The sequence below is a fragment of the Pundamilia nyererei genome, unplaced genomic scaffold (assembly GCF_000239375.1).
Source record: "Pundamilia nyererei isolate P.nyererei 1_Seehausen unplaced genomic scaffold, PunNye1.0 scaffold00006, whole genome shotgun sequence".
Classification (NCBI taxonomy): domain Eukaryota; kingdom Metazoa; phylum Chordata; class Actinopteri; order Cichliformes; family Cichlidae; genus Pundamilia; species Pundamilia nyererei.
Genome location: NW_005187407.1, coordinates 560,277 through 583,329, shown reverse-complemented (window position 1 = coordinate 583,329; position 23,053 = coordinate 560,277). Strand labels below are relative to the sequence as shown.

Here is a 23,053-nt window from a genome sequence, read left to right as displayed (position 1 = left end):
ATATATATATATATATATATATATATGTATATATATACACACACACACACACACAAAATTGTACTATGTAAAAAGTGTACCAGTGACAGATCTAGGTAAGACCGATGAAATGCAGCGGTAACGCAGGGCACGGAAGCCTTGAAACAACCTAAGGCTAGCACAATTACATGTTGTTGGCATAAAGTACTGGAACAGTATTAACGTATCATCATCGGTGACCTCTGCTTGTAAGCAGAACAATGTATTTTCCATCTACAAAACATCATATTTGAATCAGGCCTTTTCCATTACATTAGCGGTCTGCATCTATAACTGGGCATCGGGGGGGGAAAGGGCTGGATTACACAACGGAACAAGTGCGTATCGATTGCATGATGTACTGACATTTAGCAAAGTACTTTTCTTTGGTTTGCTGCAAATCGATTGTCCAGAGAGCCCAAGCTGAACAACCTCTGCGGTCTAGTCATAGAGCTGGCCCAACAGCATGGCCTGCCAGCAGCATAACTGCTCCAGGTGTTTGCAAACCAACACTCCTTTGACTCTTGACGCTCTAAATAACCCTCAAGAAATGTAAGGCAAAATTTATAACAGTGGAATCAATACAGTGTTAATCAGTAATGCCTAATAAACATGCTGTGACATTCAATTAACAAATTAAAAGGAGAATTATATCAATACAAGCCCACAGATCTGGCAGTTTAGCAACTCAATCAAGGCATCTGTATGAAAAAATTCCACCTATTTTACATTCAAATATCAGAGCAAATCTCTCTAGAGGTTGACAGAAAACTGGGCCTGGTGTGCATTGCTCCTCTGAGGTAAGCCAACTGTCCATCACTCTGAGTGTCACCCTGGAAATGCCTTGCCCCTCCCCCCTTGCCATTCAAAGATGGTTATGCAGTGGCATTTCAGCAAAGGTTAACTCATTCCCCCTTCAAATCAGATATTTGTAATTAGATTCCTACATCTAATGGGGACACGGAGGTTTCAAGGGCCGTTTAAAAAATGTGAAGAATGTTTAAGTAGCCACAAAAATCACTCACTTGTGCAATGGAGAGGTTTTACAACTCTTTGATTCTTAAGTCAGACCAACAGACTGAAGGGAGGGGCTTAATTTATTAGGAAAATATGCAGTGTTACAACAAAGCAGCAGCTGTGGTTAGTGACGCAGAACGTGTGCTGTGCAAACTCAATCAAATAGCTCACTTTCACAGTGATGAAAACTAGACTGCATACGTTTAGGTAACTAAGAATTGAAAACACATCAAATTCAGGCCTATAATGAAAGTGAGTGAAAGATGACTAACAGCACAAATCTGCCACAGTAAAGATTATCCTTCAATTTAAGCTTGTGCCAATATTATGACTGCATTTGCTCGGCAAAACAGTTTAAGTACAATGTGACGAGACTAACAAACAAACAAAAAAAAATGTTCCTTAGCAAACAAAAAAAATGGATTAAGCTAAATTTGACAGGCTTATAATGTGCCTAATTACACAACAAAAATATCTATACATAAGTGAGAGTTAGACTCTAACACTGTGTCAATCTACCACACACAGATAGTTAATCCATGGATGTTCTCATCAAATGGTAAATGGCCTGCATTTGTATAGCGCTTTTCTAGTCCCTAAGGACCCCAAAGCGCTTCACACTACATTCAGTCATCCACCCATTCACACACAGGCGAAGGCAAGCTACATTGTAGCCACAGCTCCCCTGGGGCGCACTGACAGAGGCGAGGCTGCCGGACACTGGCGCCACCGGGCCCTCTGACCACCACCAGTAGGCAAACATGGGGTTAGTATCTTGCCCAAGGATATTTGGCATGCAGTCAGGAGGCAGCCTGGGATCGAACCACCGACCTTCTGATTAGTGGCTGACCTGCTCTGCCACCTGAGCTACAGCAACCCCAATACAAACTATGAGTTTAACAAAGCTCAGGCCTAACATCTGAAGAGTCACACTTGAGCAAACATGACTGAAATAAATAATTCAAAGCGAAGATTCAAAGTGAACAGACATGAGGCGAAATCTGCCTCAATTAATAAGTCGTCTCAATGAGACGGTGGGCCAGACAGCGTGGTTAAAGGCTTCACGAACATCCCGTTCGAAACCACCATTGTAAATGGTTAGGTCTATTTTGAATGCTTCGCAAGGCTGTTCTCTGAGAGCAGGTACAGATGGGATCGTGCTGAAATATCAGCGGTCCATTACCAAAGGCAATCCTCGCTACAACACCATCTGGTGAGGATGGCTCTCACTAACAGTTGGTGCAATCAACTACGCTCTTCTCTCTGATACCTTCATTATCCCACTACTTACAGAAGTAAATGTTACTGCTTTAAAGTGCCAATAGTGGAATAAAAGTTAACATGCTTATTGTAATTTATTACAGAAAACCTGCTAAGAAACCACATTTAAAGAAGCTTTAAAGAACAAAGAGCACACAACTGCTTAAATACAGAGCACTACACTAGGTATGGCTGTGTGATTATTTACTTGTAATTGCCCACTGACTGCTACATGAAGATATAGGATATTTTTGAAAATTATTAGAAAATTCTCTGGATAGTTTTTCTGTGACTTGTGCCGTGGAGTCACGCAGTATGTCCAAAATGACAAGTCTCTTAAGCCCTAAACTGTCATGCGTATGTAAATGTCCATGTGCAGCCTACAGATCACAGTACTTTCTAAGTGTTGTGTCATCTGGCGGCATTGCGCTTTTGATCTGTTGCCATCAGAGAATAAATGCTGCACTGCACATTTCAAGGACAGCTTTGTACCAGGGACATCAAATTAAGATCACCCACTCACCCCACAGGGGTAAGTACATTTTGGAGGCTGGTGACTGTGGGAGCAAATAAAATTTCACTGCTCTACAGTCAGATGACTGTTTTGTATCCACTTTAAAATGCAAGGGTGCATTGTTGCTCCTACTGCTCACTGCTACGGATCAGACAGTTTGAATTTAAGGTATGCTCTTTATGCAGTTTTGTCAGGATTAGATGCTGAAATTGTGTACATTATAAAAATGCTTGATGCCACAGTTTACGTTTGTTTTACACATAATATTAGCAACAAATACTTCAGTAGGTCAATTTTATTAGTTTAACAGTAATATGTGCCTGTTTTTATCCTACTAGAACAAGTCTTCTTTAAACGGAGAATATAGAGAGTAAATCTAGCATATAGAGAATAAAAAGTCCTCTGTGGGATATATGAAGCTGTCTAAAGCTCCTGTCGAGCATGCACTCAGATGACATTCAAACACATTTCATGCCTGAGTGACCATAATAGTCACTTTGCCTTAAGAAGTAGCAATGGCAATCTCACTAGATTGGACATTTAACATTTACATATCACTTTCAATATGAAACAAGACTGAGCAGTGCACAACTGCATTAATGGATAAGCAAGAGCATGATTCCAACTGTACATGCGTCTGTCTGACTTTCTCAACTCACTATGAAAAATAGTGGCGTTGGAGAGGGCTCTAAATGCCAATGTACATAACAAAAATCGAACTCGCCCACTTTGTCTGCCTTTCTTTTAGTGTTTAAATATTAACACAAAGCCAACTGCTAAGTTGGGGAAAGCCAGCCCAAAGAGCACTTAAAAAAAATGTTGTGGTCACAGTGATTTAACTGGAGAAATGAGTACCTGACCCCTCCTCACTGCTTTTGTTACACGGGAAAACCAAGTGTTAGATGCTTGGCTTGGGTCTGCATGGTGTCATTTTTAACATGACTTCTCTGTCGGGACTCTTCTGAAAACCTATGCCACAACCTGATGTGTACATCTCTAGAAATGCGATGCGTCGACAGAGCTGGCAAATTTTGCTCTGTTGGATATCGTCGATTCCTCCTGTGTATTTCCGGCTACTTTTTAACAACGTTTTTTGAGTGGATGGTTGAAAGAATAATAAGGAATAGTGCAGACGCTAGAACCACTCGTGTGGGTAAGTCAGCCGTTAGTGAAAGTGTATCTTTTGAAATGCGTTGGTTATAGCAGTAAGTCACAACTTTTACTTCAAATGTCAATATTCTTGGTTTTTGGTTTATGGCCCACTTATTCAAGTGGACAAGTCAGCAACTATAGGCAACTAAAGAAATTTGCTAGCAATCAGAGCAATCACAAGAAACAAGTTGGAGATAAAATATTTTTCCCTAGCAACTGTAGGGGAGTGGGGGAGTCGCTAGTCTGTAGTACTGTGTGACTGAGGCCTAACTGCTTGATGCACAAGTCTGTAGAAAATGTTAAAATTAATTAAATACTTAATTAAATTTTAAAATAAATAATCCAGCGTTATTACTGATTTTAATAAACTGAGTGAGATTACTGTCTTACAAAAAAATATAAACTTTCAGTAACATGTTACTTTGTAATTCAAATGAGATACCATGTGTTAGAACATCCTTCTCACAAATGGAAACTGTTCAATTTAATTGTCCGTTTGGCTTAAACTGTCTCTGTTGTTTTTAATGCTGTGGTCCTCTCTAGGCTTGTTTGTTAATGATGTAGAAAGATGTCTAGTCTACATACTGTTTGCAGATATGTTAAAATAGCTTGTACTGTATATTGCTATCATATGTATACAGTTTGCCCAGGGTCACACTGCATTAACATCTGTGTATATCCTATCCAATATTCCCCGTACCTCCATTACCAGCCTTGGTGTCAGCTCTGTTGCTGAACTCCTCCAAAAATAGACTTCTCCTGCATTGCACCAACGTTGTGTCACAGTTGCAGCCAAAGCATTCGGCTGGCTCCCCCTGCATTGTCTGTGCCTTAATCACAGCACTGGATGAACCCAGTGTCTGGGTGTGATTAGTAGTTCCTCTGAGGGATTATATGACCCAATGATGACCTCCTCTGATATGCTAATTACTGTAGGCTCAGGGGAAAATTCAGGTGGCTGTTACTTAGATACCATTCAGCCTAGTCTGTTTATTATCAGCAGCAGCAAAAAATTGTCTTAGAAAGTATGACTGTTTTGTCCAGTCATTTTTCGCACGCGAAAGCTTTTAATGTGACACCAAAGCCTACTGGAATTTGTGCATCTGTTCGTTTCATTTATCTACCACATTAAAATGCACATTTCATTTCTCATAAGATGAGATTTTTATTTTCAAAGTATTTTTAACTGCTTTCAACTCAGAAGACAGGCATTTGAAAAAGATTTTGATAGACATATGATATCTTTTATGAACTGTCTGATACACTGTGGACTAAGACTGCTTTAATCCACACTCTGTTTGCTTTCACTTGGCTCAAACATGTGATTGTCAGTATGCCACTGGAGGGTAGAGTGATAGTTTTATGATTTATACATCATATCCAAGACAAAGAAGCATTTGTGTTCTCTAGCAGCATAATCTGCCCCTGATATTGTACCATGTGGCTGCCGGCTGTAGCTGAAATACGATTTTGAAAGAAACAGATAAGGTAGTAAACAGTGACAGGACTGCAGCCATACAGAACTCATCTGCATGAGGCTCCAAAGCCTCTTTGCTTTCATATAAGTTTATCAAAAAGAAACAAATTCAAATCAGATAAACAGTTTCTCTGATCTGTACTTTTATCTCTGTGATGCTGTACTTAACCTTGTTAGCTAGGTTATCTGTGCACTAAGCTAGCATATCACACATATAATAAAATAGCTAGCTTACTGTTACCATCTTGGTTTATCTTGTTGGCTTCTTATGAGCACAAAAGCCATTGCACAACTAAAACTGATGATGGCTTTTGAAAATATTTGTTCAAAAGCAAAAACACTGAAAATTTGCTCCAACTGTACCATGAGAAAATTTCACTCAAAACTATAAATGTCAACTTTATGGTGGGACTAGAAGAAATGACAGAATCACCACATTCACTGAGATCCACACTAAAATGCGTCATCTGGGAACCACTGACGTGGTGGCCACCAATTCCAGACTCATGTCTAAAAACAGTCAGAGAGAAAAGAAAGATGAGAATAAGGAAGAATATACCCCTTCAAGCCAATGAGCTACACCAGAAAATTCCTTGAAAGACGAAATGGTACGTATGGCTTAAACATGGGAATGACTATACTGAAGGAAATTTGTGTAATGGAAATTAGTTGCAAGGCATCTCTCTCTCATGTGTTCTCTGACTGTCCTAAATTCCATTAAAGGGCATGAATTATGAAGAAGGAGCAGCATGTAGGAAAGAGCACTGTGGGGGACTTGTGTGACATTAAACTGTTAAAGTAATTACACGTTAGGAGGAGGCTTGCAGGCTGTAAAATTATCTTACTCTGAAAATGGCTGTCTGTGACATTCTGTCTGCAAACTGAAGAGGAAACCACTGAACTCTGTTCACACAGAAGAGCACACGCCCTTCCAAATACTTGTATAACGGGCTCACAAGTTTAGATACACAGCAATAAATGTTAAGCAAAGGGCCAGAGCTAATATAAAAGGTAAAAATCTAAGAACTAGTAATAATAAAACAATTCTAGACAATTCTAGGCATAACCTGCTGGTTCACAATAATCATAAACCTCTGAAGTATCATATTAAAGGCATCATTATACAGACAGATACATTTTAAAATGTGCAGCAAAACCACGAGGGTGCCTCATCAAGTATACAGTTTAAAAAAAGGTGTTAAATAGAAAATAAAGTGTGTGATACAAATGTGTTGCATATTTATTCATTGAGTCACTCAAAAATCAGTATGCTATTTATTAGATTTACAGAATACTATATGTGGCAAACAACAGTGTATATGCTAGTAGCCAGACATATTATTTTTTTAAAACTTGCACAGTAATAAACACTGTATCTGTCTTGAGTTATAGCACTGTGTAGAAGTCTTGAGTTACCGCTTTTTATTTATACCTTGTAGGAAAATGGTAAATAGATGCAGTGCTTTACCAATTAGCTGCGGTAATGTCTTAAAGACATAAATAGCTGGATGACCTCTGATGTTCTGCTTTTAAATTCAGATAAAACTGAGGTTATTGTACTCGGCCCTAAAAATTTTAGAAATATGGTATCTAACCAGATTCTTACTTTGGATGGCATTACCTTGGCCTCCAGTAACACTGTGAGGAATCTTGGAGTTATCTTGGAGTTTTTGACCAGGATGTCCTTAAATGGACATATTACACAAATATGTAAGACTGCTTTCTTCCATTTGCGCAATATCTCTAAAATTAGAAACATCCTGGCACAGAGTGATGCTGAAAACTAGTTCATTCATTTATTATTTCTTGGCTGGACTACTGTAATTCATTATTATCAGGATGTCCTAAAGACTCCCTGAAAAGCCTTCAGTTAATCCTAAAATACAGCAGCAAGAGTACTGACAGGGACTAGAAAGAGAGAGCATATTTCTCCTGTATTGGCTTCACTTCATTGGCTCTCTGTTAAATCCAGAATCAAATTTAAAATCCTTCTCATCACATACCAGATCTTGAATACTCAGTCCCCATCTTATCTTGATGACCTTATAGTACCATATCACCACATTAGAGCACTTTGATCTCAGACTGCAGGCCTACTTGTTGTTCCTGGAGTATTTAAAAGTAGAATGGGAGGCAGAGCCTTCAGCTTTCAGGCCCCTCTTGTGTGAAACCAGCTCCCAGTTTGGATTTGGGAGACATCCTCTCTACTTTTAAGATTAGGCTTAAAACTTTCCATATGATAAAACATATAGTTAGGGCTGGACCAGGTGACCCTGAATCCTCCCTTAGTTACAATGCAATAGGTGTAGGCTGCTGGGTAATTCCCATGATGCATTGAGTAATTTTTCTTCAGTCACCTTTTCCACTCACTATAGACCTTTATGCATGTAATCATTAGTTATTATTGATCTCTGCCTCTCTTTCACAGCATGTCTTCCTTCTCTCACCCCAACCGATAGCGGCAGATGGACGCCCCTACCTGAGCCTAGTTCAGTTGGTCAGTTTCTTCCTGTTAAACCTAAGCGCTTGCTCATAGGGGGTCATATGACTGCTGGGATTTTCTCTGATGTATTATTGTAGAGTCTACCTTACAATATAAAGCGCCCTGAGGCAACTTTTGCTGTGATTTGGCGCTGTATTAAAAAAACTGAATTGAAAAGTTTATTAATGCAGTGGTTTATAAAGCTGCAAACAATAATGGAAATACAGTGGATAAGGCAATTCTTCAAAAAAGTCTTAAGAAATAGTTCTCAAGGCTTCTTAAAGGACATTCAAAGATTTTCTTTGGATATTGGCTGCCTTTTCTTCCATTTTCTGTCATGATATCCCACACTGCTTGAATATTGTTGAGGTCTGGGCTCTAGGGAAGCTGACAATGCACTGTTAGTGTCTACTGTGTGTTGCTCTATTCAGGTATGCTTTTACTGTATTGGCAGTGTGTTTGGGATCACTGTCATGCTGAAAAATGAAGATGCTGCCAATCAGATGTTTTCCAGATGATACTGCATAGAGAATCATTATCTGATCTTTCTGCGTTCATAATTTCATAAATTTTAATCAAGAGTTCCCACAGCACTCCTTGAAATGTAGCTCCAAATCTTGACAGAGCCTCCGCCATTTTTTTATAGATGGCTGTAGACCATGATTGATCATGATTCAAACCAAAAATTTCAAATTTGTATTATTGAATCTATGAGACCATTTGCCACTGATTTTCAGTCCAATTATCATATAATTACCTCAGCATTTTCTCCCTGTTTTCCTTTCTTAAGACTGTTTTCTTGACCCTTCAGCTGAGACCCTTTTTGATAAGGCTTCAGTGAAGGGTAGATGGATCCAGGTGCATCTCCCAGGTCCTATGTTAGGTCTTTGCTGGATTTTCTTTTCCCCTGCTCCTTAAGAACATAACTTTACTGTTCATCTGCCGTAGATAGTTTTTTAGGCCACATCTTCTTGTGTCCTCCACTTGTCCTGTTTCTTTAAATCCTTCAAAGACACACTGCACAGCACACGTTTTTGGCAAGTAGCTGGGATTCTTATTGGTGCAACAATGCTAATTTTGCATTTTTTACAGATTCAATTAAAAGAAAAGGGAAAAACAATATGTCTTTTTGTGACAGGTGTGTCCAAAGACACCCTGTAAAACTGGTTCTTTGGTAAGTTGTCTGTCATGTGCAGACAACATTGGTTTATCCCTTGGATTAGGTCCCTTTTTAATGCTGGAATGATTCATAGGTCAGTGTTAAGTGGTTCAAAAAAGAAAAAAAAAACAATGACTATTCTGAAAATGAGCCACTGTCCAAAGAGAATCTCTGAAAGACTTTCAGAAACCCTGGAGAACTATTACTCAATACCACTTACAAAAAAAAGTCTTGAAGCAAAATATAGAGAAATGAGACGTTTGCACGGTACTGTAGTTCCTGTTAAAATGAGTCATTGTTGTGTGACTGGATAGGAAAAATGATTTCCATTATCCTGAATAAGGTTGTGACAACAATGCTGTAACCATACTGATATTCCATTTTGGAATTTTGACCACTATATAGTCATTATTAGTGGAATACAGTGACTTTATTTCCTAGTCTTTGCACAGTATATTGACAATATTCAGATAAATAAAATCTTTCTTTCACAACAATAATAAATGTAATAAAATGACCTCTATTACCCTCTGAAATATCACATAAAGCATAGACTCCAAAACAATAAGTCCCATTATGGTTGCATTAACTTTTTTTTCTGTAATCAGTATCATAGTACACATTCATCATTGCTTCTTGACTAAATCTGACAGGAAAAGCTGAGGAGCAGACAGCAATGGCCATGCCACCCCTGTCTTCTCTCTAATATGACATTTAAAAGTCAAACTATCACCTTCCTTTCTACCACACCTCAACATCACCACATGAAATCTGCCAGCATACTAGGAAATGCTCCGCAGGTGGGTTCAAGTTGGAAATGGCTGGTGAGAGAATACTGTCACTAATAACGGCAGAACAACATTTAATGTAAAATAGATCCTATGATGAGATGAAGAGAAGAGAAGAGAAGAGCATTATGTGGCGAGAGATCCACTAAATGTTTTATAAGATGCAGTGTTGCAATTGGGGATGGGATGGGAGGGTAAATGGAGTTTTAAGATGTGTAAAGATTCTGTAAAAGTCAGCATGTGGGTGAGAGGAGATCTGTGTAAGGCTTGTTACATTTTTGTGAAATCTACGCGAGGCTGGTGGGGTGTGGTGAACTTTTCACATCATCTGGAAGTAGCTCACTTTATTCAAGAAATAAAGAGTGAGAGTTACTTGGAGTGTGGTGGAATAAAGTAAAGTAAACTGAACTGAACTCATTGTTAAGTTCAAGATATCAATTTGAGATGATGATATGGTGTTTTATCCTGCTGGAAGCAGCCATCAAAAGATGGGTAACATCTTGATGGCTGAGCAACAATATTCAGGGGTCATGGTGGCCTGTGGTGCTTTATGGTGTGGTCCTGGCACCTTGGAATACAGAGTGACTTCACTCCCTAAAAGCAAGGAAAACCTGGATTTGTTCTGGTTCTTCAGCATGGTAGAGCCTTTCAGGTATCACCAACAATACAGCAAAATACTTGTATGTTTGCGCTTAAAAAAACGCTGCACAATACACAACAGTGGCAGAAGAGATTAGTATTTTTAATTCAATTCAATTTTATTTATATAGCGCCAAATCACAAGAGTTGCCTTAAGGCGCCGTTTTACTATTTAGGTTCACTGTCGACATCTTGGACCGTTTACTTGGTTGGGTTGCTCCAACTTTTCAAGTAGGAAATTTCTAGTTGCCATCTGGCACCAACAACCATGACAGATTCTAATTCCAACTGGGAACTTGGAAATTAAGACTTTGGATTTAATCAGGGATGCATCAAAAATGATGGTCAGGGGGTAGCAGCCCACAAAATGCCAAGAAAACATCCCCCACACAATTACACCACCAGCAGCAGCCTGATACAGACTAGGATGGATCCATGCTTACATGTTTTTTATTACACAAAATTCTAGCCTTATATTTTGCCTAAATGTTGCAGCAGAGCAAACAATGTTTTTCATATCTTATTGTGTACTATTTAAGTGAGTACATGTAAACTGAAGGCTCGGTTTCCTGTTCTTAGCTCTTTGGAGTGGCAAAGAGCTGGTGGTTTTCTGCTGCTGTAGTCTAAGGAGCTTGGAAAGAAAAGCATCTGGACTTCTTTAAGTTGCTTGAAGACGTTTCACCTCTCATCCGAGGAGCTTCTTCAGTTCTAGGGTCAAATGGTGGAGAGTCCCAGATTGAAACCACGTGGGAGTATCCCCCCAAAGGTGGACAAAAAGGACCCCCTGAGGATCCTCTACCTAATCACACAAGCCAAGGTGTGAAAACAGGTGTAGGTCACAATCAGCCAGGGTTTCGGGTGAGCTCATTGTGAAACCTGGCCAGACACTATCATGTGATTTCCTGAGGTCAGATGGCCCAGGATGTGAGTGGGCGTTAAGGCGTCTGGGAAGGGATCTCAAAACTGGATTATAGATGGCAGACAGTTGGTGTCGTAAGCCACCGCCTCTGTTCAAAGATAGTCGCTCACAGTGGACATAAATGGCTTCTTTCACTCCTCTTTCAAACCATCTGTTTTCTCTGTCCAAAGTGAACATTGGCATCCTCAAAAGAGTGACCTTTGTCCTTTAGATGCAGATCGACTGCTGAGTCTTGTCCCCTGGAGGTGGCTCTTCTCTCTTCTAAATCTGGGACTCTCCACCATTTGACCCTAGAACTGAAGAAGCTTCTCAGATGAGAGGTGAAATGTCTTCAAGAGACTTAAAGAAGTCCAGACGTTTTTCTTTCCAAGCTCCTTAGACTACGATGACCTGGATGACTGAGAACCTTCACAGACATTCTGCTGCTGTAGTCCAACTGCTTCACGGTTTGAGATGCTGTTCTGAGCACCTTGGTTGTATCGAGTTATTTGAGTCACTGTTGCCTTCCAATCAGCTGGAAGAGTTCTGGCCATTCTTCTCTGACCTCTGACATCCACAAGCGATTTCGGTCCAGGAAATTGCTCCTCACTGGATATTTTCTCTCTTTTCTGAGATGGCTGTGTGGGAAAATCTGAGCAGCTCAGGAGTTTCTGATACTTAGACCAGCCCATCTGGCACCAACAACCATGACATGTTCAAAGTTACTGAAGTCACCTTTCTTCCCCATTCAGATACTCAGTTTAAGCTTTAGCAGGTCATCTCGACCATATCTACATTCCTGAGTTGTTGCTATGTGACTGACTGACTAGATATTTGTGTTAGGGATATACCTTTTGGCACACAGGCCTGCACTTGATATAGCTGTGGGTTTCAAAATTGTAACCGGAGAAGAAATCACAACTCTGAACAGTTTTAACATGAGATCAAAGGAAGAGCCTACTGCTTTACTGGGAGCCATAAAACATCTTGTTTCAAAAATTTAACTTACGTGTAGACTGACACAGAAGGGTGTATCATTCCAATAAGTATATGTCATCCAACAAGGTGACTCTGCTCACTGACAAATATTCACTCCAGTTCAAGTAAAATTCCTCCCTCGGATATGTTATATAAAGCTCCCTGATGCTCGCTGCATTCTAGGAATTATTTTGTAATCAAGTGTTATATCCGCTCTCTCCTAACCTGCATCATCCACTTGGTTTTCTACAGTTCCAGGATGAATTTTCAACAGGCTCCAGGGAACATTTCTGAACACTCTGTATTGCAGTTGTGCTGTACATGTGGGTGGAGGAATCAATGTGAAAATGACAGCCTAATGAGTTTTCCCAGTCAATAAAAGTGTGAAGTCATTCCACTTAGTCAAAGTGCATCTTCAAGCATGACAACTGAGGCTTATGTAGAAAAAAGAATGCAGATGCTTTCTCTGTATTGGATTTTAATTTCTCTAAGACTGTTAAATCTTAGAGGAAAATGCGAGTAGTGGACACTAAAATTGATCACACTTTTGATGCCTCAAAGACATGCAATTAATAAATCTGATTATAGACGAACAGAAAATATCTCCTGTATTATAAGAGCTTAAGTCACAGCTCTGACACAGAGAGAAACTTTAGCTTTCTAATGATTTGCTTGATTAAAAGGAACAAAAGAAGCGAAAAAGTGACAAAAACGTAATTTTGTTTTGAAAATAAATAAAGTCTTGGTAGTGGCGCTTAGCAGTTAAATGAAAACATTTCTAGCTGCTGTGTTAATACCACCTGTAGACATTGCCAGTACTTTTAAAAATGCAGATGCAATATGCAGCATCGACCATGTGTTCGAGGGTACTTGTGTGTGTGAATGAGACAAATGAAACAGGCTGTATTTCATAATGCTACTGGAGGTCAACAGGGTACCTTTTAATTGAAACACCGGTTCTCTTACCAGGCCACTGAAAATCTGATCCCACCAACACAGTCCTGTGGAAGCAGATGTAAATGCCATCCTCTTAAATAACTACAGATGTTTTCTTTCAAATTCTGTGGACTGGCTGGCTGAATTGAAAAGGAAAGAAACATGTTTCTAGATACCCTCAGGAGAAAGCCCATTTGCCTAATGTTAACATTTACACAGAGGGGTAAATGGGCATATCCAAAAGCTAAAGGTAGGATGTTTTTTCTTTACAGGTGAGGCAACCATAGACTATATATAGAAGAAGGATAAAGCCTCCAAGGTGTACAAAAATGAAGCTAACGCAGAAGTGCCTTAAACCTGCATTAAGACCCACATTAGAGGGAAAGCAAAGCTGTTGATATACCAGTTGCTTTATGTTCCTACCCTGACATAAGGCCCTGAGCTCTGGGCAGTGACCAAAAGAATGATGTCATGGGCTCAAATGAAATGTAGTTCCTCATAATGGTGGAATCTCCCTTTGAAGAGGGAGGGCCTGAGGGGAGAGACAATACTCTTCCACATCGGAAGGAGCCAGTTGAGGTGATTCAGGCAACTAACTAGTATGCCTCCTCTGTGAGGTGTTTCAGGCATGCACTGGGGTAGAACCAGGACATACTGGCTTGAGAACACTGTGTAGAGGGAAGTCTGGACCTGAACAACCATGGATGGATGGCCCTCGTGTTTACTTGATCATATTACTTTGCTGTTGTAGTCTCAATCATCAGTTTCATGTCTTAATGAATACAACATGATGTTCAATTATGGTTTAATTTAGATGAAAAGAGATTGCAAAGTACGAATTATTGTGTGGCTACCTTGTGATTGACAAGTCACAACCGTGTAAGCACGAAGTGTGCCTCGGTTCCTCAGCTACATTTACCACTTGCTCGTCAAGCCCAGGCCAGCAGAGTGGTGCGGTGGTTTAAAATGTCACTTAACGAGATTGTCCTGGATTCTAACACACCACTGAGCTGGTTGTATCATATGTCCCCCTGCGTTTCCATGGGTTCTTTTAAGGTACTCTAGCATCCTTGCATAGTACAAAGATATGCATATGTACATGTCCATAGGTTGGACTGTGAGTGTGAATGGCTGTCTGGGGTGCACCCTGCTCTTTGCTCCGTGGCAGCTGGAATTGACTCCAGTCCATCCATGACCCTGAACTGGGCAAGCAGTTAAGAAACTCGATGGACGATTGTCAAGTTGAGTTTGAGAAAAAAGACGGCAATGGTGAAAATGCTCAAATAGCATGAAAATCGCTTCACAAATGATTGAATCTCATTACGGCAGCTATCTTTAATATATAGTCTATGCACCTGACACAGTGTCAGCCACAGACAATAACAAAGCATTATGTTACTGCTATTAAGTGCTACTGACTGAGTAGTGGCTAATTCCCACAGCTGAGTTATGGACAGTGAAACATCTACTTAGCAAGCCTGGCATGCCATCAGTCAGTCAGCTGTTGCTGCAAGGAGTGTTTCAGATTTAGTAGATGTTAAGTAAAAAGAAAAAAACATGCTTTAAAAACAAATAATTACCTGGATTATATTATGCAACTGAACGGTTCAATAGTCAAGATATAAATGTCTTTATCATACGTTCTTCTCATCTCCTAAAAACAAGAAGAACACAAAAAAGAATCTCTGCATTTTTTCTTTATGAGGAATATAATAGGTCCCTAAGAGCAGAAATGAATTCTCTTCAAAGTGACTGGTATAAAGGGAGTACTCATAAAAATTCTTGCTTTCTCTGACCGTGACTGCAGTTGTATCACAGGAAGTATGCTGCAGAGTGGGTGGGGATGGATGCATGAATACACCAACAAAGAGAATACAGTTATATTACAAGGAAGGCACAAGCAGAACGAGGCACAGAGCAAAGCAAAGACAGAAAAGCAACGAGAGAACAAACAGAATGCTGATTTGAATGCCTCTACAAGTTGTTGTCTACAAGCTCCGTATCAGCACAAAAGATCCCTTAAATCCCAACCAAACTCCACATCTCCAAAAATTGCTACACTCCACACAAGCAGTACATGTACAAATGCAAAAAAAACCCCAAACAAACAAAAAAAGTAGAAAGGGATTGAGGAGAAAAAGAGAAGAGAGAGTGAGAGAAAGGCCAATAGTGTGAGAACATGACAACAACATAGTTACATAAGAGATAGAAGCAGCATGGGAGCTACCATAGGGTAGCTCCTGGGCTTCTGCGAGTTGCAGAATGACGCATTGCCCTCACATACACACACACACACACACGCACACACACACTCACAAACCCCTCTCAGTGCAGTAAATGGCACATATTCACACCGATGTGCTCTATGCAAGAGAAGCCACACCCACACATTTATCACAATCTAGCTCACGACAGCAGGAGTGACAATACACTTACTATAACACTGCCTAGCAGCAGAGGAGCAGAAATACAATATTTACAATCAGTTCAATCCATGTACTATTAAGAGACCACAGGGTACAGCAGCCATGAGCCAATAAAATAATAAGTAGCCTTATATCCACCCACTCTTCTTGTATGGGGTCCCTAACTGATATTTTGGCTTTTCCCAGCCATTACAGCTGCTTCATACCTCTGCATGCAGTCTGACTGATAATAAATGGTGAGATTTATCAAGTGCAGCTCAGCTGCTAAATGTCAGATTTTGAGCCTAGGCAGGAATAGATGACTGATGGGGCTAACCTTTTTTTCTAAGATCTATAAAGCAGGAAATTTTGCAATCAGCAAACCTACTATCTACTTAATTTATTCTTTCAATGCAATTTATTTATATAGCACAAAATCACTACTGTAGTCATCTCAAGTCACTTTCTGTTGTAAGGTAAATAGGGCTTTCTTATCCCAATAACGATATATATTGCAAAATAGTACATTTTCTGTAAATTCTGTGAATCTCGGGCAACTCGACTTGTGTGAAATGTTTTCAGCTGAGCATCGTGTACCTAGAGTCGAGTGTTTTGACCGATGCATGAAGCTACACCTTTTTAGATACAAGTAGTAATGGCCGCCGTTTTCTCTGTGAGTATTTATTACACAGCGTGCTGCGGGAAAAGCCTGTTCTAACGTTTGAGTCTAAGGTTTATTTTCAGCCCTTATGTATAAGTAAGCGTATAATATGAAACGATAGATGTTTTCATATCGTCATACATCGTCGTATCGAACAGCCCTAAAGGTAAAGACCCTACAAAAACACAGAGAAAACACCAACAATCACATGACCCTCTTTGGGGGCTCAAACGCTTGGTGACAGTGGAAAGGAAAAACTCACTTTTAACAGGAAGAAATCTCTGCAGAACCAGGCTCAGGGAGGCAGTTTCAAGCATTGATACATTTCAAAATAGATGAATATTTTGACGCGCTTTCTTACTGATGTTTATGAAACAGTGTTCATTTTCAAGCCCATCTTTGTGTTAGATCTTTTTCACATTGTCTTTAAAAATACAATTTGCTTTTGTAGCAATCACGCTGCTTTGGTAGCTATTTTTAAATGCGGGCACACACACACACACACACACACACACACACACACACACACACACACACACACACGCATAGGTGAGATCAACTGATGAGCTTGAGGAACCTGCATTCCTCCCATCTGGGAATGTAGAAGCAGGCTGCTGTAGAGCGCTTTGCCCTAAACGCAGGAAATCAATATCCTGCAAGTTAATGAGATAGACCCCCTAACCTCAGCATCTGATTAGATAAACAGATTAGCAGCAAAACACACCACCGCCATTAGGTGAAGGGAGTGCAGATGCACACTGCTCATGATAGGCCCATTACACACACTGGCAAACTAACAATTAGTAATGAACATAAAAACAGAATGAAGCTGCTGATGTTCCTCCCAGAAAGATTCCCTTTGCGTTATTATCATCGTGTTAGGGATTAGTGCTTAATGCACTAGAAGTAGCAGTAATTTGATGGTGAAGGTGTTTTAATTGGGTTGTTTTTCAGTTTTTAACTATAATAAAAAAATGTATTCACATCACAAAACAGAAAAAAAACAGCTACATTACCTTTTGAGGCATCTTATGTTCACATATAATCCATGCTGTTTTGTCACTTACCTAAAAAAGAGAACCGAAACAGAAGGGAGACAGAAGGGGAGAGAGAAGGTGGGGAAACAAAAGAATAATAGTTATCAGGATAATCTGTTGACTGCCCTGAGTTGTAATTTGTGTTTAAACAGGTAGCAGGGTATATTGTATGTTACTCCACCTGCTTCTTTTCACTCACATACACACAAGCTGGAGAAATGAGAAAGGCTGGGATTGTATATCAATACACTGCAGTGATGAAAAAGCTGCTCTCTCCTTATCTTTCTCCATCCCAATGCAAGAAACTGATCTGTGTCGAGCCTCCCATATTCAGCTTCCCATACCTGCCCCCCTTTGTTATCTGTGTCCAGAACTGATTAAAATGCCTGTATAATTATAGCGATGTCATAGATGCTGAGAAAAAGAAGGCCACTGCAAGAACCACATATCACTAGTAAACTAATGTAGTTTAGTAAACTAATGTAGTTTAGGAAACTGGGGGAGAGCAGCCTGCCCTTTGGATAACAGAGATGAAAGAATACTTAAACAAAATAAAAATGTGAGAAAATGAAAATTTTAACTAATAAATTATACTAGTACTATACCATTAAAATGGTGGTTAAAACACACACACACACTCACATACACACACACACACAATCATACACTTGTGCCTTCCACCTGGCTGCGTCAGCACAACACAAAAGGTTATAAAAAGTCAAGAGGTGCAAGACTGACTGAATGCCATTTGTGTGAGGTCACTTTTGTCAGGCGACACTATTCACCAGGGTGAATATAACGAGCATAATAGTAAATTTTTAGACACACCAGTTTTTATGATTAATTTCAAAAGGTCAGTCAAGCTCTTGTTCCAACAACAGGAGCAGTTAACATAAACAGTTAATATAAACCTTGGCTCATGTGTGGATTAATGTTAGCCATTTAACTATTAGCAACTCCACATTTTGACATCTCTGGTTGGTTTTGTTCTTACACTATCATAGTAACCTGGTTAGATTAGCATTACAACGGATCTATGACATAGTCAGAGTCTTCAGTTAGCATTAGCCAAGATGTTAGCTAATGCTAAAAAGTATCACTAGCAAACCAACAACAGTAACCTAAATTTGGCTAATATCAAACCTAACTTGATAATATATTTATTATATTGGCATTTTTTAACCCACATTTCAAAGCTATGACATCCCAACAACATAATTGTTCAGTTGTAAAGTTGAATTTTAAAAGGTCAGTAAAACTTAAGTGTTTCAACAACACTTAAGTAGTAAACAGTTGGCATAAACATTAACCTGGTTCATGTGCACATTGACGTTAGCTGTTTAACTAGCAGCCGCACGATCTGATATCCTTGTGTTGGCATTGTTTCTACGTCATCATAATCACATTGGTCCAGGATCAACATTGCAACTGTCCAGGGACATTGGCTAAGCATTCAGTTAGCATTAGCCAAGACATTAACTTCTAATTAGCAAGCTAATGTTATTAAAAACTATCACTAGCAAACCAACATGAGTAGCCTAAATTTGGCCAGTCACATAGTTTATCCTGGACTAACATTATTATGGCAAAGGATGCAGAAACAACACCCGCACCATCAGACACACCATTTACTCATATTAGCTGTCTATTAAGTTATCAGCAAGGTAGCAGCTAATAATGTGGTCGCTAGAAAGCAAATGTTATCAATCTATTTTGTCTCCTTGAAGTTCTAGTATTGTGACAGTACTAATCATCACTACATTTTTCTTTTATTAGATACCTGGATCAGTTTTAAAAACTGTGACACAAGAGAAACACTAAACTGAAACAATGAGCAAGCAGCATCCACATAAAGGATGACTTTTTAGTATAGGTAAAGTCACTACTGCTGCACTGCAGTACTGCAGAGCAATATTACAATATATGTTATAGAATCATATAAATGTGTTTATGTCCTGCAGCTGTCAGACTGCATTTATACTGTTTATACTGTAAAAGCTATCACATTAATATCGGAAGGGGCACTATCTTTAAAAATTTGAGGTTTTAAAGCTTTTTTTTTTTTTAATTACTACCTCAGTGCTTAATTAACAATAAAACACAATATTACTATCAAAGTCAATATTCGTTCATACTGACAAGACTACAACCCACCAGTGGGCCTTTTGATTTCCATCCATCAACTCCCATCCCCCACACGTCTTCCTTGCCTGCATTTTTCTGTCTATCTTCCCTCTTGGCCAAAAAGATTTGTAGCACGTTTAAATTGAAATGTCAAACATCTAGAAGAGGCACACCAACCAAAGTGAATGGCTGGTGTAACAATCAAAAAGGCAGACTCAAAGGAAATGAAACTAAAATGTTTCTTGCAGAGTTATGCTCAGAAGAAATGAGGCAAACTGCAACACAGAACGAAATCTAGATCCACAGATATGACAGTAAGCAGCGTCTTAAATGAAAAGGCCAGACACACAGGCAGGATGGCAAATGAAAACCGGCTTTCTTCTTCCAGCCATTGAAATCAAATTTATATCCCAAACTACTGATAAACACTTAAAATGTCACTATGCATCATTCAAGACAGTGAGAAAGAGCCTCAAGGAACATTTTAAATCCTTATTTACTGAATATTCAAGAACATTAGAAATATTCTTACTGTTGATAAAATGAAAACTTGCTTTCCTTTCAGAAAGGAACCACCTAGACATTTTTTTTTTGTCCTTAAAGCATGTGTGATTTATTCCACCGACAATTTGAGAAAGACACAAACGTAACATTGACGGCTCTTGCATAACCATCTCAATCTACTCTGTCAGTCATTATTCAGGAACATCTTTGAAATGTCTTGCTCAAGGGACAAAGAAGAGCCTTTTAAAGGGAGAACCTGCTGGAGATATAACACTATCCATTCGCAAATTGTCATTGGTGACATTTATGGAGAGGCAGAAGGTTTGCGGGCAGCAAAGACACCAGGCTTTAAAGAATACACATACTTTCAGACTCATTTCTTAGTATGGCAGCCCAGACCTGACTGCACATTACTTGAACTAAAAGATATAACTTGGAAATATGTAGAATCATCAGTTCAAAGCCCTTTATTTTCTACAAATGGATGTGCACACTTGACTGCACTGGGAGAAAAGGGAGGATATGATGTATTTCATATCAGCTATCCTTCAGCCCGTGTGTAACCTCAGCAAAAGCCCCATGACTCATGAAACCAGGCATCACCAGTGCCTTTGACTGCACACACCGTGAGCTCATGCTATACATGTCCTGAATGGAGCCAGTGCCAAAGGGTAGGCTGAAAGCTACAGTGACTAAAGCCCATTCTGCTCCAGGACTGTGAGTGAAGGGGTAAAGGACAACTCTCTTCAGTTAGCAGATTCTAATGAGGCATGTTTCCGTGGTGACTGGATTCTCAGCAGGTGATTTATGACATTGCGTAGTCATCACCTCCAGAGCTTCTGGTCCTAGAGTGAAGAGCGACAGCTTGTGATTGGGAACAGCTGTGGAAAACAGGTGTGTGCTTCTCATTACGGCCATAGCGAGATAATGATGCTTTTTAATCACTAGCCCAAGATACGAGACTGCGTGCGTGTGTGCATGTAGGACAGCATGAAGATTCTTAGCTTTGTATGTGCCTAGTTGCACTGGAAGTGCATGTTTGCACCTTTCATGAAGGATTTGTAGAGAGATTTGCATGTCTTTTCAAGTGTAATTCTGTACATGTGTATCTGTGTTCTGTGAGCACTTGTGTGAGAGTGAATGGATAATGACAGAGAAAAATCAACCGGTAATAGGATACGAGCACAAGCATCCTCTCCCCAGAAAATACTTGCTTTTTTATGGGCAATTCCAAAATGAAAGCACCAAGCAAGAAAGCAGTGACGCAAATAGTACGAGGGCCACATGCCGCTTTTCCACAAATTGCAAAGCATTGTCTCCATGTTGTAGTGTGGATTAAAACCCTGTTATCGTATCTTTTCCCTCTCTTTTCTTAAGCTCAAGAGGAAGAATAATCAGGACTATAAAGGAAGGTGAGGGTGGTATAAAGGCAAAAAAGAGAGAGGAAAAAGAAGGTCTTCAATTTTGAGGCATCACCTCTGAGCAACACTTAAGAACTTAAGCTCCACAATAAACATAAATAACAGAGCTCTAATTAATCATAGCAGCTTATTCCTCATGTCTCGGTCTAAAATTGGGAACCCACCGATAGCTGCTTTCCCACCCTGAACAAGTATTGTGGATCCCCTCATGGGGAGGCAGGCTTGTACACATGTATTACATAAAGTACGCAGGCAGAGGAGAAAAAAAAGCACACTTAAAAAGCAAATGCATGCATTGGTTGCACATTCAGTTTATCAACAAATACTGTCTGCTCAGCCACCCACTCGCAATATATAACTGCACCGTACAAGCCCTGCATGCACTATCAGTAAATACACATTAGACTTAGTCTGAGCACTTGCTGCTAAATTTTGGAAAGAATAGAGAAAATATGTGTGATTTAGCGATCAATGTAATGGATTAGAGTTAAAGTGGAGTTCTTAGGCCTGGTCATCATAACAAATGCCTTTAGTTCAGTTCAAATCATTGATCTCGCTCTGCTGTTTTTCAAATCATCTCTCGGTGGTGAAACTGAAGCAGGAATTACGTGCATGTACGTGCACCGAATAAGAAGCAAGAATGGCCGAACAAAGGAAAAATTACCAATATCACATTTTGGAGATTTTCTCCAATGCTTTACTTGTATTGTTTCTTGTACGCTCTTAGCTGCACATAGAAAACAGTGTTGTTTTCATGTAAAAACAACACTGTTGCTGAGCTGTCAGAAATAATTAACCTGAGGAATAGCTTGGCCTTGTAGCCCACCAGTATTTTCTAGAGACACTTTTGCAAAGTCAAACTCTAAAATTCATCAGTCATAAACAAAGTCGAATGAACCCAAGAGCCTGTTTATGTACGTCCCCACAACAATTTATGGAATGGACTTCATCATATGTTATTTATAAACAGACAATAAATGCCAGTTAATACGTTACTTTATCATACTCCATGATCATCACTTCATCAGCAAAGTGGTTACTGAGTTCATAAATTAATTAAAGGGTTATTTCCCATAGACTTCTACACAAATTAGCTTCTTTTTGCAGTTTGGTGAGTCGCCCCCTGCTGGCAAACAGAAAGAATGCAGGTTTAAGGCAGTTGTGCATTAGATTTATATACTATAATTCATACTAATGTTGCACAATTAAATTAATTTTCATCTCTAAATGAGCATGACTCCATCATATTTAAATCAGCATGTGCCACATTCTGAGGCTGAGTAACACTAGGTTAAAGGCAGATATGCAGCAAAAATTATGATGCAAGAAAAACATTTTTTGCCACTAAAATCAATAAATAATTATGACAAGTAATTGTGATCTCAATGATGATCAAAACAATCATGATGATCATTTTGCCTCCCAGTCATGCAGCCCTATTATAAACCGTACGCAAAGCGAAAGCTGTTGTCTTCCCTTTCCTCTAGAAACATTCTGAAGGCAGAGATTTTGTGAATAATTTCAGGGGACAGGAACAAACAGCCAGACAGGGCAACAAATTATAGATGATAGAGAAACATTAA

At 39.4% G+C, this 23,053-nt stretch overlaps 1 protein-coding gene across 5 annotated transcripts in view; it reads right to left on the bottom strand.

The window, feature by feature from the left end:
- pde4d (phosphodiesterase 4D, cAMP-specific) overlaps positions 1–23,053 on the bottom strand; it is a 203,691-nt gene that overhangs the window by 58,636 nt on the left and 122,002 nt on the right. The window contains exon 1 of one of the 5 annotated variants that reach the window (XM_013914824.1): positions 17,401–17,420. The exons of the other annotated variants lie outside the window; for them this stretch is intronic. The gene's annotated coding sequence lies outside the window, so the exon portion shown is untranslated. Of the gene's footprint in view, positions 1–17,400; positions 17,421–23,053 lie in introns of those variants that run through there. 5 annotated transcript variants of the gene reach the window in all.